Here is an 18,419-nt window from a genome sequence, read left to right on the forward strand (position 1 = left end):
GTGACATTAGTGTGATTCATTTGGTCGGTTCTTGCGTATATACTTTAGTTGACCTATTGATCAGTACTTGCATACTTTTCAGAGGATGTTGAGTTTTTCAATCCTAGTTGACCTGAGTGGTCGGTTCTTGTGCTTCCATACAGTTTGATGACTTATTGGTCGGTTTGCCCCTATGGGCGGTGATTGTCAGCTGGTTGCCGACGGTTGGCCATTGAGTATATCAGCATTGATCGCCCTAGACTCGTTTGCATTTCACGAACACCAGCGGTCTGATCCACCGCGGCTAGATGTTCTTTTCCGAAAAAATGGTTGCAGGTGTCAACCCGTAAGCCCAAGAAGGGTTATATGCATGGTAGAGTAGCAGTGGGCACACGCTTGAGGTCTGCGGTGCGGACTAACTGAGCACAGATTTCAGATTGGGTATATTTGGTCTACACGTCTGGTTGACGCATATGTCTATAGTAGCGATTGTTGCATGCATACTTACAGTTCTTTCTTTACACTTGTCTTACCACTATAGTTTTGATATCCATGTATGCATTCAGTTCTTCTTTACAGTAGCGGTAGTTATATATTCTGTTATTGTTCTACTTTCTTTCAGTTTATGGCTACTGTATTTGGTTATCTGCTCATGACCTTATTTATCTCTTCCTGATCCGGTGAGTACTCTTCGCTTTCGTCGGCTTGCAGTACCCACTTGTAGGGGAGACATGTTTACATGTTCTCACCTCCCCCACTATTTTTCAGGTACTACGGGCGGTGAGGGTTGAGACGAGACGTGAGACACGTTCGTAGCGGTCAATAGAGCTTCCAACCCGGTTTGTTTTGTTTAGTTGCTACCCTCTTTATTTCTGTTGATATGACTTAAACATTATGGTTCAGTTGGCTTTCATTGGTTAAATGTGATTTTGGTAAATGAATTAAAGAACTTATGTTTTCTTTGAGATGAAAATAATTTTCTACCCCTCGTGGTAGCATGTTTTAAAGAAAAAAAGTTTCCGTGTGGGAAACGGTTTTAAAATTTTTTTTTTGTGATTTTCATGACTTAGTATTTCGAAACGAGTTTCCGGCTAGAAAACATTTTAAACTAATAGTTGTGGTTTTGTGGATACTTGTTAATTGAAACAGATGTGGTTGTGAATAGTGTATGATTATCTGTGGATGTTCATATATGTGGTTGTTTTTGTTATAGTGAAATTGTATCTTGTACTTATGCGACGTCGTGCAAATACAGGGGAGACTCTGCTCGTGTGAACAGTGGATTCCCTATATTTATGACGGATCTGGCATACCCTTGGGTCAGATTTTTCAAAAAAAAAATTGGACGCTTCCGCTATGCTTTTAAATCAAAAAGGGACCCCGGGTCATGACAAGTGCCAGATACGTACAGGTGGGTGCTTCGATCTCAAGTCGGTACAGTGGTGTACGCTCGGTGATATCTTCTTACCATTGTTCTCCCGTTGTTACTCTACATTCATTTACTATTTGTTGAGCCTAGCACCTATACCATTTTCCTAGCACCTATACCATTTTCCTCTACTTAGCTGCTTTACATATTCTGTATCATGTTTAGAGTAGAACGGTTTTGTAACTATTTGTGAGATTGTGACCAAGTCGGTCAGTGCGTTGCATCTGTTTCGTGACCTAATTGGTTGGTTGTTGTACTCCATATCTATGACCTGTTCGGTCGGTGTACTGCATTGGTATCGTGACCTAATTGGTCAGTTTGATTACTTGATGACCTATACGGTCGGTATACCCTGAGGGGTAGGATTGTCGGCAAGTGGCTGACGGTTAGTTCCGGATTTTACCGATACATGACGTGTCGTCCTTGTGACCTATTGTCGGTTCTTGTGCATATATATTAGTTGACCTGAGTGGTCGATACTTGTTTACCTTCGGAAGGATGTTGAGTTGTTCCATCCTAGTTGACCTGAGTGGTCTGTACTTGTATACTTTCGGAAGGATGTTGAGTTGTTTCATCCTAGTTGACCTGAGTGGTCTGTATTTGTATAACTTCGGTAGGATGTTGAGTTGTTCTATCCTAGTTGACCTGAGTGGTCGGTACTTGTGTTCTTTACAGTTCGATGACCTATACAGTCGGTATACCCTGAGGGGTTGGATTGTCGACTAGTTGCCAATGTTTAGCTATTGAGCATATCAGCATCGATCGCCACTGCTCGTACGCATTTCACGAACACCAGCGGTCTGATCCACAGCAAGAAGGTGTTCTTTTTCGAAAAATTGGTTGGGTGTTTCAGCCTGTGAGCCCAAGAGGAGTTATATGCTCTCAAACCCAAGAGCTCATGCTGAGGTCATGGGCCTGAGGTGTTGCGGACCAATATGGCTTGTTTCTATTTAGAGCAGTTGTAGCATGGGCCTGAGGTGTTGCGGACCAATATGGCTGTTCCAAATTAGGTATTTTGGACTCGTTGTCCATTGATGCATACATACAGTAGCCGTAGCTGTGCATTTGTATATCCTGTTCATTTGTTATCATTGCTATTGTATTTCACTTACCCATATTGTTGTTTATCCTTCTTGACTGGTGAGTATCCCTCGCCCTTGTCGGCTTGCGGTACCCACTGAGAGGGAAGACATATTTTCATGTTCTCACCCACCTACCCCCATTACAGGTGACGTCGCGGGCCCTAGTGGGACGGTTCGTGAGGAGCGAGTCTAGCGATCGATAGTGCCACCGTCCCGTTGTTTGGTTAATTCTCAAACTCAACACATTTAAATAAATGACTTAGACAGTTAATTGGTTTGGTGACTTATCACTTTTGAATTCATATGGATTTATGAATGTAATAAAGGATTTGTGGATTTTGTGAAATAAAAATAATGTTCTACCCCTCGTGATAGCGAGTTTTAAAAGTAAAAGGTTTTCGTGTGGGAAACAGTTTTTAAAAATGTTTTCTCGTAGTTTTCATGACTTAGTATTTCAAAACGAGTTTCCGGATAGAAAACATTTTAAACTAATAGTTGTGGTTTTATGGATACTTGTTAGTTGAAACAAATATGAATGTGAATGGTATATGATTATCTGTAGATGTTCATATGTGTGGTTGTCCTTGATATGGTGAAGTGTATATATTGTACTTGTGCGACGCCATGCAAATATAGGGGAGACTCTGTCCGTGTGAATAGTGGACTCTCTGTATTTGTGGCAGATCTGGCATACCTTGGGGGTCAGGTTTTCAAAAAAAAAAAAAATTTGGTACTTCCGCTTTACTTTTGAATAAAAAAGGAACCCCAGGGCGTGACAATGCTGTTAGGCATCACTGCTAGATTGTTAGACTCATAAGAATTATCTGAATGATCGATAATTCTCATTGGGCAGAGTTGGAATTATTCCAACTCATTGAAAAAAGTTTCAGTGATATTGTTGATAGCGATCAGAATATATCTCACTATCAGATAGAATAGAACCTAAGGGGTCACACACATAAAATGTTGCGACTGATCAAAAAGCTGGATCACAATTTTTGAATTGCCGGAGGACCTAATTGTCAATATGTTGATAATTAAATTAATCTGTAATTGTTACAAATTAGTGGTATTAAAATACAAATACTGCAAGATAGGACTTACTAATAGTTAGTAAATTATGAGAGGATTTATGTGCAAATATTGCACTATTAATTTGATATGATCAAATTAGGATTGAGTTCAAGTCAATTTAAATTAGGATTTAATCAATTGAACCAATTTAGGAAAGGATAAAAATAAACTTAGATTTATTTTTATTCTTACTGGTTATTATATAATTAAAAAGAGGATTATATCTCTCTACATAATATACAGGAGTTTTTAGAAAATCCTAGCTGTCATCTCTCTCTCTTTTCCTCTTCGATCTTCTAGCAAAGAAAGACGTTCTCTACAAGGGAGCTAGCACCCCGGTAGGATATCGATCATATCGGCGATCTCGTGTGGATACCCATAGAGGTCGGATGCTTGTGCAGCTTTAAAAGAACCAATTCCACGATCATCAAATTGCGGTAAAGATCTACCGTGCAAAGGTGAAGATTAGATCTTCCTTTTCGCCCTTTAATCTTAAACAATATGAGAGATCCTCTTTACCTAGTATTTTGAGATCGGATCTCGAGGTTTAAAAATCAAATAAGTTTGATTCTCTTTTTCCGCTGCGTTTTATCTCACACAATTTTCTAACGCTACAATGGTCCAAAGTTCGCGTTTTCAAATTAATTCAATTTCTCTTGCATAACAATGATCCAATTTTTATTATTATATGCTTCATCGAGGTTTTGAGACCCAATTTGTGAGAGAAAAGCCAAATTGTTGCAAGTTTCTCTAATGGAGGCTCTAGTGTGTACACTATCTTATAAATCACCGATACTCGATCGAGAGAATGAGAGGACTTATAATTCAATTTCTCTTGCATAGCAATGATCCAATTTTTATTATTGTATGCTTCATCGAGGTTTTGAGGCCCAATTTGTGAGAGAAAAGTCAAATTGTTTCAATTTTCTCTAACGGAGGCTCTAGTGTGTACACTTTCTAATAAATCACCAATACTTGATCAAAAGAATGAGAAGACTTATGCTTCTAACTTTTTGGAACGACTTTACCATATTTAGATGGTTTTTCACCTTCTTTAAATGCAGTTTCAGTATCATTTTGTGATGATTAAGTGATTCATTATCTTTTGTAGCAATTCGAATAGAAGCCCTATTGTCACAGCCCACGACCATCCGCCTATTTGGCCGAGGTCGCGGCGCCGCCAGCGCCGAACGGACATGGTTTCCCCTGTACTGCGGACAGAGTCTCCCCTGTACGTTCAAGGCATCGCAATCAATACAATATGAAGGTTCCAAACAGGAACAGTATTCAACATACAACGATTGCATAAGGAAGGTATCAAATAATATAAACACATCCTATGTTATTACATTCATTCATATTCATGCATTTTACATCTCAACTACCATTCCTTTTTCATCTAAATGCAATCTAAGTTATTACAACATTTATATCTTTAATACATTATGTTACATTGTGTTGTTTTCATTTCTTTAACTCCTAAGCTATGTCGACGGGGTACTGCTAGCTCTGGTCTTTGGGGTAGAGCGCTATCTACGAAGCTACGCCATTTCCTCGCGTCACTGCGCCGCTCACTTGCGAACCTGTAAACACCCCAAAACAACGTGGGGTGAGAACCAACTCCATGGTTCCTAGTGGGTACGGCCACCCAAGGGAAAAACTCGGCCATCAGGTTCAAAGGAGGCAACTGCAGGGTAGTTTAATAAATAGATAGATAGATATTTTGACTATGCAAGTAATAGAACCATACCTTGCCTCGCAACTGTAACAATGCTATGCAATATGCAACTCATGCAAGAATGTACTATCATAAGTAAATCTCTTGATTCTACTTCTATCTCGCTATCTCGCTCAGATCCAACTAGCCTCTAAGGTTTCTATTTACCTTATTCAAGCTAGCCACCCGACTCGGCCTCGAGTCAATCAACTGCGGATAGTCCGCACTCTATCCGGCTCAAGGTGAAGGACCTCTCACCTACACCTCAGCCTTCAGTCCACAAACATCTCGCCAACGGGTCGCCCAGAGCTGTGTACACCTGTGGTCAGGGATCTTTCCGGTGGGAAGGGGATTATGCCACATACTCAACCCGCAACCGAAGACCCCCGATAGGGAATGGGAACATACCACACTCAACCCTAGCGAAGCACGATTCTGCCGGCGGGAAGGGGAACCTGCCGCACTCGACCCGCGGCCTCGAATCAGCCTTAAGCTCATCCTCGAAGTTCATCCAGTGGGAGGGGAACATTGCCAACTACCCCCACGGCTTTAGAACTATCGAGTTTACAATCCTAAGATTCCGGAATCGACTTTCCAAGTCTCTAGGGTAATCTCAAACCCTATGATATCGACCTATCTAGGTCAAATACACTTTCTATCCTAGGTCTACCCGACTCACGGTTTAACGCCCTTATCACATAACCAATGTTCTTTAAACTAGGTTAATACCTCTCTACCTAGATTTTTATTAACTCTAGGTTCAACAACACTAGGATCAATGTCAACCTATGTTCATGACACTAGGTTAATGCCACTCGATCTAGCCTAGGTTCACGACACTAGGTTCAACATCAATCTTATTCATCCTAGGTTCTCAATCCTAGGTTCATATTCGACCTATGTTATTACACTAGGTTCGGTGCCACTCGATCTAGTTGTCCCTAATTGTCCACAGCGAGTTTCTATAATTACATAACCTCATGCACATGCTCACATTGCTAATATGCATTTTGTCTATCAACATGCAATCAAGTATCTTACTTAGCATCTCTACATTATGTCATCATCTAGTATATAGTTCCGATGCATTAATATGCAATCACTACTAGCATGCATTACATAATGCTAACATGTATATACATTTAACAATTTCTCATTATGTCATGTTAGATCTACAACATGTTATCATTTACTTGCTCTATTATGAATCGACATGAAACTAGCACTTGCATATAATTCCAATGCACCCACATGCCATTAGCAACTAGCATAATTAACTATCATCTAGTACATGCATCTTAACCAACATGCTCACATAATGTTACATGCACCTAGCATATATTCCATGATGCCCTTAGCACACTTCTAACCATGCATATGTATATCAACATGCACATTCTATTTATATGCTTTAACTCATCTACAATACCATTATACTTGTACATATGCATCAACATGAATTTCATGTTTACTTTGACATGAAGGCGACCTAGTCGCTTCGGTAAGCACAACCGACCTCGTTTCGCGTTCCGATTGCTTGTCGACACTTGCAATCGGTCGCCCGCGGCACCCGCTATCCGACTCGGCCCAGACTCGCAATTGCGCACCAACCGTGCTCCGCTTCGCAACCCCGGTAATTATAGGTCTTCGGTTATGTGCCACGAAGCACCGAATCCACTTTCACGATTTATGGACGCCGCCTCGGCCCTACAGGTGGAAACAAAGCTCCAAACATTGTTCTTCAATATCTTTGTAACGACTTGACGAATCGCCGAACCGTCTTCGCCAACGCGTTCGTTTACCTAGCAATTATGTTTATATAGGTTCAATTTAGATCAAACCATCATATTTTCAAAAATTACATTTTGAACCCTAGGTTTCATCTATTGTAGAAATATACCATATAAACCTTAGATTCAAGTAGTAAACATCTCATTAGTATCCTAGGATCCCAAAAAAACCGTTTATAGAGATTATAAACAAAGCTCTAAAGATCTACCATGAGAGGGCATCAAAGCTCACCTCAAGGCTATCTCCAAACCATGGAGAAAATGAAGAAGACGAAGGCGATTCACTTCCAAGCTTCAATCTCCACCAAGGCCACCAATTTTGGGAGAGATTTAGAGAGAGAAAGGAAGGTTTCTCTCTCTCCCTCTACATGCGTGTGTGTGTCGTGTGTGTGTGTTGCATTCGGCTGAGGAAGAAGAAAGGGACAAATCCCCTTTTTACAACTTAGTCCCTCAACTATGCACTATTCTTTCCGGGCAGCTTGAAATCTGATAACTTTCGTTGGAGCCCTTCTGAATGTCCGTTTGAGCTCAAATTTGACAGACAGGCTCGGTTTAATATACTGAGTAAGAATATATCTTAAGTTTCCAGTTTCGACCCCGTTTGGTCACCGAAAACTATGCCGAACTGTAATCTTTAGCAGATAACTTGTCGGATTTTATTTTTCACCTTCCGGGTGTCAGAAAAATATGAAACTTTAAATCTAGCCTCGTAAAAATATTTCTGACTTATTCTCCAATTTTCATAATTTTCTGAGACTGTGCATTTTCCGCTAACTTATCTGTCTGTTTCCAACAAAAAATTCTAAATCTTCTGTTTCCAATCCGATTCAGCACATGTCATTTATGACTTATGTTTTACTTCTCTAATTCCAATATAAATAGTATCTCACACTATTTTTATTTATTTTTATTTTTATACCAAAATCTGGTATGTGACACCTATTCATCATCCTTTTCAATTCATCGATTTCTTCATCATACGAGACCATTCTAACGTGAGATTCATTAAACATAACATGCATACTTTCTTCTACTACTAAAGTACGCCAATTATAAATACGATATACTTTACTGGTAATTGAGTATCCTAAAAATAAACCTTCATCTTAGTATTTAAAATAAAATACTTACAACCAAAAATGCAAAAATATGAAATTTTGGAGGGCTTTTCATTCCAAAACTCATATGGAGTTTTGTCCAAAATAGGTCGAATAGAAAGACGATTTAAAATATAATAGGCCGTATTCATTACAACAGAATTAGGTTATAGGGACACATGTTTGGGACACTTTTGTCTAAGTCTCCCATTTATGTCAAAATTTAAAAAAACATCTACTAATATCTAAATATAAAGCCGAATCCAACAAAAAATAAAATGTTACTATATTCAACCCACCCAACCCAGCCCATTTGGCTCGATTCCAAATAGAAAAGAAAAAAAAAAAAAGAAAAATCGATTACCATCTCCCATTCTCCCCTAACTCAATCCACTGAAATTCTAAACGAAGAGCCCTTCCCTCCCGTCCTCCTTCGCCACCGCAGCCAACGAGATAGAGTTCAGGCGGTTACTAGATGCTTAAATAAGTGTTGCTAAATTAACAGCACTTTTTTAGGTTATAGCAACACTCTTTAACTGTCATTATATACCTAGCGACCCCACATATAGCAACACTTTTTAAAAGTGTCGGTAATTTAGCAAGCAGCACTTTTTTTGACCTATACCGACATTTAAAAGTGTCGCTATAGACCGTTTTTGTTGTAGTGATTGACAATTCTACCCAAAAATAAATGGGTAAATCATTTTTGGGAAGTATTATGTGGACCATTTGTTGAAGCATCTTTTTTTTTCTTTCAATGACTCTATTTTGTTAAAGGGTTTTAGGAGTCGAAAATTCATACTTAACACCATATAAAGAACAAAAATCGTCAAAATTCCAATTAGAAAACTCACCATCATGATCACTTCGAATTTTTGAAACTTTCAAATTCTTTTCATTTTGAACTCTTTTAATAAAAATTTTAAATATTTCAAAATCTTTATTTTTATATGACAAAAATAAAGTCCAAGTAAAACGAGTAAAATCGTCAACAATCACAAAAACATAATTTTTTCTACGTAAACTAGTAACACTCAACCAAATAGATCCATGTGGAGAAATTCTAATGGTTTATTAATAGAAACGATATTTTTAGGCTTAAAAGAGGATTTGACAAGCTTCCCTTAGCGCATTCACAAAATCTATTTTTCAAGTAGTCAAATTTACGAAAATCCTTAACTAACTCCTTTCTTAAAAGTTTAGATAAGATATCCAAACTTGCATGACTAAGCCTCCAGTGCTATAACCAAAAATTACTATCCAAAACCAAAAAAACAAATCTTTCTACTCGGAGAAATCTTGCACAAATATATTGTCTATACATTTTCGGTTGTACGATCTTTAAACAGAATACAATTTGAGTTATAGTCAATTTTGCTACAATGGTTGACTCGAATTTAACGATCAATCCCTTGTCACTCGAATTTAACGATCAATCCCTTGTCACATTATTGGTTAATACTCAATAGATTATGTTTAAGTATTTCGACTAAATAAATATAATTAATTTTAAAACAACTATTACCGGTTGAGCCTTTTCCAATGATATGACCTTTTTGGAGTTATTTTCAAAGATTATGTGCCTACCCTATTCTCAAATGACGATAAATTTATTAGGTTGTCCGTCATGTGCCTTGAGCACCTGCTATCTAAGTATTATTTGTCACTTCACTTTGTTGAGTGTAGCCTAACTAAAAAAAAAAAGAAAAAAAAAGAAAAAAAAAAGAAAAAAATAGAAAAAAAAAAATCAAGTTAAGAAGGGTACCAAAGTGGATTTGGGTCTACTTGTGAAAGGTAGCGTTAGTACCTTTCACCATTCAAAGTTGTCTAAGTTTAAATTTATTTATAAATTGACATTGAGTTATATGATGCCATTTTTTATTATGATAAATGCATAACACATTTTTTTGCCATTTAAATATTTTGCAAATATCTTAGAAATATTTTTTTTTTGACTAGACTTGTGTTGACATCCAAGTCTGGTCTAATTCAAATAGGATCTTTGATTACCCAACATTATGTTTAGAACGTTAGTGCTACTAATGAATCTTTCTAAACTATTTCTTAAATCGATCAAATTCCTCTTTAGATATTCATTTTCAGCTTTAAATAAAATAATTTCTTTATGATTTTCATAGTCACTTTTGGTCTCAAGTTGCTTTTTTAGTAAACTTAACTCTATTTTTTAAGTTTTTCTTTTCAGATTTTAATAAATTTAAATTGGAGATCAAAGATGTATTTTGTTTTTTAAAAAAACATATTTGGGACCAAATTTTTGGATATTATTATAAAGATCATAAAAACTTCTAAAAATTCATCATAAGTTAAATCATTTATCTTATCTTTTATATTTGCCATCAAACAAAAGTTCGAAAGTGCATCATCATACATTAGGCTAGGGATATACATAGATTCGGTTTGGTAGAGCTCCTGTCACGCTCCGGATCACCACGTTTCCTTTGGCACGCCAACAAACCCGCCGTATACATAGAAATTTTCCATATATTCGAAACGATAACTGTACCTGTAAACAAAAACAAGATACAACCACAAGGTAAGAGCTTCTAAACTGAAAATAGTATATATATAAAAACCTCGAGGGGTTCCTGTACATACAAAAAGTCCACTACATAACTCGCTCCAACGAGTACCCCGGCAACAACCAGATGTACAAAAAAATACCCCAAAACTATCTGTGAAAGGTACTCCTCTAGCACAGCAATAAGGCTGGAAGGGTTCTAGCTCGCGACTCCCTTTCCACGATCAGAATCAACGACAGCAGCAGCCACAGACGAAGACTCTGCAAAAAGGGACAACAATTGGGTGTGAGAACTACTGCAAAATAGAATAGTCCTTAGTGTGTACCGTAACCGACCTCAAAGGCTCACCCACTAAGTCTACAGAAAGGTGTACAAGAGATAGTAAAGAAAGCTGAAAACCCTACAGCTATATGTCACTATACTATCGTTAACCAACACTGGCTATTTGTAGATATAGCAAAAATGCAATCTCTAACCTAATCTCACTGGGGACGGCGAAATGCCCATCCCGCAGGTCTATGCTACACCGAACACCACCCCGAGAGCTGCCGGTGGAGAGCGAAGTCATAACTGGACTACTACGACATCAACGGAGCGCGACATAGCCAGACTCCGGAGCGGCACTCGTGGGCGCGGCCCATCCGAGTATGCGAGCGTGTCTCTACCGAGCTCAATCAGGCTCTCATAGGCTATAGTCAAAGCAAAAGGTCTAACTGATCTAACAACCAAATTCCACATGCTCTTGGCACAATCTAATGCAATATACAGAAAATCTGGGTTCACCGTCAACCACAACGGCACCCGACAATATGAAGCAGTCTACACACTTACATAACACAGGCTCGGCATCCCAGCACGAGCGTAAACTCATCCTACACTAATCTGGGTATCCACCGCATACAAACAGCGGCGATACAACAGAACCATAGCTCCTAAAGTTAAATCTCGTAATTTTCACGAAAGTGACAGTGAAGGATTAGAGTGTTTTCTCCTAAGTCAATTCCAAGTCCAACATATATATATACAAACACTAGCTCAACTCCAAATTCAGATTTTATATTGAGTATAATAATGCAACACAAATTCACCAATATATACAAACATGACTCATATAGTAAACAGAAAGCAAGAATATTGAATATTGCTAGATATGAGGAATATAAGCACGTTATTACATTGTTGTCAATCTTACATCCAGTGTTACAACAGCAACAAGAAAAATACGAAATATAGGAGGGGTGGACACTTCGTAAGTGGCCCCGACTCCCCCGTCGACCCATAGGACATGGGTCGTCCCTTGGCTAGCGGAGTAGCCAAGCCTAGCGTTCCGTGTAGCCGGTTAATGGACGGTTGAAGGGACACGGACCTAGGGTAATGTCGGAGACGCGAGAGGTCGACGACATTACGGAGCGGGGAATACCGGGAGGCTTCCTCCCTAGGTTCGCTTGCGCTACCTTATGCCGGCTTGGATCTCCGTAGTGGAGCGTACGAGCGGATGAGGGATAGTCTAGCGACGGACGTTCCTCCGTAAAGGACAAGGCTCGCGAAGGCAGGTGTGCCGAGCGGGGATTCGTGGGGCGCGGCGCCCACGAAGGCCAAGAAGGCAAGACTCGATAGGAACGCTAAAGGGAGGCATGTCGAGGGAGAATTCGTAAGGTGGGTAGCCTACGAGACTCGAGGGGCGGAACCCAAGGGAGCAAGCGATATCGGTATCCGTACGCTCTAACATACAAATTCAATGAATTCGTGTACTAGCAAACGAAAACAAAACCGACGAAACATGCTGACGATGCTAAGGCTTAGGAGGCAATTCGATGATTTCGGTAAACATTAACCCACCTCGAAAAGCTTGTCCAACAACGGTGAGAAGTCGAAAGGAGGGAAATCACGGACTCGCCCGGCCTCCCAACGACGCAACCGAGACGTCCACGCACTCGAACGGCCCTCCGAATCGAATCGACAACCTCCCGAGCTTGAGTCACGACCTCTACAACGTACGAGTCCACCAGCTAGAGAGAGAGAGGGAAAAAAGAAGAAGAAGCAGCTCCTAAGCTCTCTCTGTGAATATAAAGGCTGGGGATAAACATGGGAAGGAATGACACATCAAAAGACCAAAAGGCTTCTCACTAACTCAAAAATCTAGCTGGAGTACCGGTACTCAATTTGAATACCGGTACTCGGGCCCGTAGCTTGCAGCCTCGCACACTGGGTACCGGTACCAGCCCGATGCAGTATTCGTACTCGGGCTCGGTATTGGTACTCAACAAGTAGGTACCGGTACTAAGCATCACCTCGTGCAAACCCGAGAGCATCAGTTCTGAAAATTCCACTGAGGTACCAGTACTCCTCACACTGGTACCGGTATGCAACACTGAAATCTGCACTTTGCAGATTTCAGTACTAGAACTCCGCTCTCGCCTTGCGCTGAGTCCATTTTGCGTCTATTTTGCACCAAACGATCCCGACTTGTCCCGACACTCTCCAGATGTGTCGACAAGCGTCAGATGCTGACATCACCGAGGCCGCTAAACACCAGGGACACTACATCCTGCCCCGATTCGCTCGAATGGGGCAGTAAACGGGAGCAAATAAACGGATTTGTAGTAGGAAATGGGGCAATTTTTTTCATCCACGGTGGATTCAGGACAGGAAACGGAAAAAATTTTGATCCGCCCTGAATTCGCCCCACCATGATCCGCTCCGAATCCGCCCCGAGAATCATTTATATATATATTTTTAACATACCCCTAAAAAATAATATATTTATAAAATAATCCAACTATTTTTAGGCTAGCTATTTTATTTTGCAAACCCTAAAAGTCTTGTCAACAACTCAACATTCATCATACCCTATGGCCCACCACTCCACCACCCCAACTCCTCCTCCCCTAGGCGCCAAATGACCAAACCCCATTAGGCACCACCGCACTAACCACATCACCAGCCGGAAGCCACCTTTTTCCTCGCCTCTACCGCCCTTTTCCTCACCTAACTAGCCTCTATCTCAGAGTCTTCGTTCTTCTCGCCTCTGCCGCCCTTCTTCTCGCCTCTGCCGCCCTTTTCCTCGTCTCCATCTCCTTCCTTGCCTTCGTTTTTCTCGGTGATCCTAGTGCCTCCGCCTACGAGTATCATACTCTCCATGGCTTCAACACGCATATTTTTTCCTCTTCCCTATTTTTTTCACCATTTTTTAGCATCATCTAGTTGTCTCTGATGGCATTGTAGAGAAGGTTCTAGAGGGCTAATTTGAAGCATCATCTTTAGTTACTCACTATTATCTCTTAATTTCATGTACTATATTTTTTAAAAAAATTTGTGAACATAGGTTAATTGGTTGATGCTTTAACTCCTACACTTTGTTGATTTATATTTACAAAATATTTATAATATTATAATTTGTAAAATAAATACTAATTGGCAAAGTGGATTCGGGGTGCGGCGGGAGACAGGTTATGAGACGGTGCGAATTATAGGATAACTATTTTCAACCCATCACGGATTTGGGGCGGGAGGTGAGGTCGACTTTTCGCATTCAGGGCGAGAGGCCGGGCATGGGTCCCGCCCCCAGATTCGCCTCGTGTGCATCCCTCGGTAAGGCTTAAGTTGGAGACCTCCTTATTTGATTCTTTTTTGTCGCAATCGCTATCACTTCAAGCGGTGGAGCAGACTTTATTCTTCTTTTTCTTTTTTTAGGAAAACTTACTTTGATTTTCACAATCATAACTTATGTGCCCGATTTTATTGCGATTGTAGCATTTGATATCTGTTTTAAAAAAGTTTGATCTACCATTAGCTTTGACGAACCAACTAGCTCCATACTTTCTTTATATGATCTTTTTTTAATTTTGTAGTAAAAAAGTAAGATCTTGTCGTCAGTGGCATTATCGGAGTTGCCTCCATCTCCCTTGCTAGAGTTAGGGGTTATACATTTCATTTCGTTATGAATGATAGAAGTAGGAGGCTGTCTTCAATCGGGACTTATATAAGTCATGAGGGACCCTGTGAGTTCCTCCAATGAAAATTTGTTGAGATCGCACGCTTCTTGAATGGCCACCAACTTTTGTTCCGAAGGTTCGTTTTGAGAAAAACTTTGGAGTATTTTTCTAACTAAATTTGTATCAGAAAAACCTTTCCCAAACCTTTTAAACTATTAATGATAATAGTAAACTTAGTGTACGTATGTAACGACCTGACCCACTAGCAACAATAACTCGTTGGGCCCAAACACCGGCCCAAAATGCTTAAGCCCAGTTATTATTACTATGTGTTTAAGTCTCTTATATACCCAATCACATCCCCATTCCTATCCGATCTGGGATTAATAAGGGTGTGACAGACTTCCCCCGTTAAGGCCCTGACGTCCTCGTCAGTCCAATCACACACACAACCCAAGATCACTAGGCCATGTGAGACTCGTCTCGCTAGTCTTGTCATTCAGACCCTGGCATAGCCGGCCACCTTGTCATACAGACTCCGGCATAATATATCACCTTGTCTTTCAGACCCTGGCTCAGCCGAGACTCGCTACACATTTTCGGCTGGTGAACTGGCTCTGATACCAAATGTAACGACTCAATCCACTAGCAACAATAACTCGTTGGGCCCAAACACCGGCCCAAAATGCTTAAGCCCAGTTATTATTACTAGTGTCTAAGCCTCTTATATACCCAATCACACATTCCTATCCGATGTGGGATTAATGTGGTGTGACAACGTATCAGTAAAACTTTTATTTGGTTGCATACAAAATATTTCATAATTACGAGTAAGCACATTTATCTTAAACTTTTTTACTTGGTTTGTGCCCTCGTGAACGACGGCTAATTTTTTTCTTTTTTTTTTTTGTAGTTTTGCATGTGGACATATGGTTGAACTCGTTTGAATTAAGAGCACAATGAAGAGTGTTCATCACTCTAATGTTCAAATTAAATTTAGCCTTGTCCTCTACCTTTCACGTGCTAGTTGCTGTGAAAGGATTGGTATAGTCGTTTTCTATAATGTCCCAAACATCAAAATCAAGGGATTGTAGAAAAATTTGAATATGCACCGCTCAATATGTTTAGTTACTTCCGGTAAAGAATAGAAGACGGGAGATGGATTGACCTTCAATATAAGCATGAAAAGTTATCATCTCACGAGATAGTTAGTCTGTAATAGTGAGACCCGCGCTTTGATACCAAATGAAGCATCAAATGACAACTAAGAAGGAGGAAAAATTCGTTAACAACTAAAACTCAAGTAAAATTAAATTAAGATAACAATTGCACAACCAAATAAAAAAAAGAAAAGAAGAGAAGCAAACTCAGACAACATACATAATTTATCATGATTCGGCCTTCTTGCCTACTCCAGTCTGGTCTTTCTTCTCCTCGAGATAATGATTAATTACTATCACTTCGTCTTTTAAACACTGCAAAATCAAAGCCCCTTACAATCACACTTTACATAATAAAACTCACAATTACAAAATAAAGAACAATTATGCCTTAGAAAATTTTTTCTCAATGTGAAGTTATATCTCGAACAATATTCAAGCCCCTTTTAAATATACTATATATGTCACACAATATTCAAGCCATCATTTCAAAATTAGAATAGAAGTATAATGAAAAGATAATTGATTTTAATTTAAATTTCAACCATATTCGATGTATTTGAATTAATTCCAAAATTATTTTGATTTCATACCACATTTGCAAACTACATTTGAAAAGCTCATTTGAAATTATACTATATTTGTGAAACCCTTTTAAATTAATATCACAAATGTAAAAGCGTTTAGGATTCATTCCACATTTGTAAAAATGCTTTTGAATTAATACCATAAATATAAAGTCTTTTTGAATTTATACTATATTTGTAAAAAGCTTTTGAATTAATGTCATATATGTAAAACTAACTTATATCATATTTCAAATTATTTGAAATCATACCATAATGAAATCACTTTTGAATTCATACCATATATCAGCCTCTTTTCAATTCATATTATATTAAAAATAGGGATAATTGCCTATATACCCCTCATACGTTTGAAAATATCCGATTTACCCCTTTTTTTTTCTTTCTAAAATATCCTTCATATGTCCCACTGTTATTGAAAAATATCCTCGCAGTTATCTCCTGTTAAGTTAACTTGGGTTAAACGTGAGTTAAATATATACCACGATTAAAAAAAATTAAAATACCAATTTTGCCCTTAACTTAAGTGCAAATAAGAAATGTTGGTGACTGTAGGGAGTATATTGGAAAAGACCAAAAGTCAAAATACTTTTTGTGCCCCTGACTTTAAGGGCAGATAAGAAAGTCAGTGATGGTGGAAGGGTATATTTGAAAGGGCAAAATAGTAATTTTATAGAGATAACAGAGTTCATTAACAGATTTTAACTCTAGGAGTATATTAGAAATAGGTTAGAACGTAGAAAGGATATTTTCAATATTAGTCTTCTAAGAGAGTAGATCGAAAAGTCGAAAACTTTTCAGGGGTATATAAGCAATTGCCCCTTAAAAATAATGACTAATTTAACATTAAGATCAAATCAAACCCATGTGGTTGATTGGTCAGCTTGATTTGGTTGATCGGCTCAAACCCAATAAAATTGCAAAGAGGTCCTCCAAAATATTATTGTAGTACTTGCATCCAATTTAGTACAATTTGATCTGATTTGGATCATTTTGAACAATTTAATTGATATGATTATTTTTGATCAATTTCGGTACGGCTTAGAGTCATTTCAAATCCAACTAAAACTTGAAATAACTAAGTGACAAAGTAAATTCAAAATTTATGTTATCATCAAAATTTATCATTGGATAAAATCTAACAACTTTTACTTCAAAATTTAAACTAATTACGTATTTCAATGAATTTATATACAGTTGTAAGAATTATAAGAAGTCTCCAACTATTCAACGTGAAAAGAAAATATTGAATATAAACTATTTGACAGAGGTTTGTAGGTTTATTGAAAAATCATTTGTTGGAAGTAATAATTAAAATGTGCCTTTTCGTCCATTTCGATAGAAAAACATTATACCAAAAAAAAGATGTTAAAAATGATTAAGGCCAACACAACAGAATCTTTAATAAATGAATTCATCTCTTAGCTGTCAAAATAGACCGAATGCATTCTCTCTATTACTTCTAATGTACCTCTGAAAAAATTTGTTAATTGGGTGAAAAAAAATTCGCTAGTTGGGTGAAAATGGATTTGTTGACAATACTATACAATTGACAAAACTACGATTGTTTAATTGTCTTTAGATACAGTATAGTAGGTAAAAATATATTAAAGTACAGCATTGAAATTGTGAGAGAATGTTCGTTTAACGGTGTCATAAAAAAATAAAAAGATTGTGCGACATAACCCTTTGAAAAACTTCGCGGACTACAAGAAATTAACATTTAAAGATGTTTTTTTTATATTTATGTCACGTCCCGAATTTTCACTTTTTTCGAGCACACCAACAGACCCGCCGTATATATAGAAATTTTCTATGTATACGAAACGATAACTGTACCTACAATTGAAAAGAAGCTACAACCAAAGTCTAGAGTTGCTAAAATAAACACATATAAATATATAAAATCAAATAGGTTCACTGTACATACATAGGTCCACAACATCTCTTCGCTCCAGTAAGTATCACAACAACATAACAGTATGTACCCAAAACCCAAAACTATCTTTGACGGGTGCTCCTCTAGCAA

The 18,419-nt window shown here is 38.4% G+C and overlaps 1 long non-coding RNA gene across 1 annotated transcript; it reads right to left on the bottom strand.

Annotated features, from left to right (window-relative positions):
- Positions 4,880-7,457, bottom strand: LOC109707942. Its single transcript, XR_002215588.1, has 3 exons — positions 7,304-7,457; positions 6,798-7,083; positions 4,880-5,147 (listed from the first exon to the last, which is right to left on the bottom strand). It is a non-coding gene; the product is annotated as an uncharacterized LOC109707942 (long non-coding RNA).

The sequence above is a fragment of the Ananas comosus genome, linkage group 3 (genome assembly GCF_001540865.1).
Source record: "Ananas comosus cultivar F153 linkage group 3, ASM154086v1, whole genome shotgun sequence".
In the NCBI taxonomy this organism is placed as follows: Eukaryota; Viridiplantae; Streptophyta; class Magnoliopsida; order Poales; family Bromeliaceae; genus Ananas; species Ananas comosus.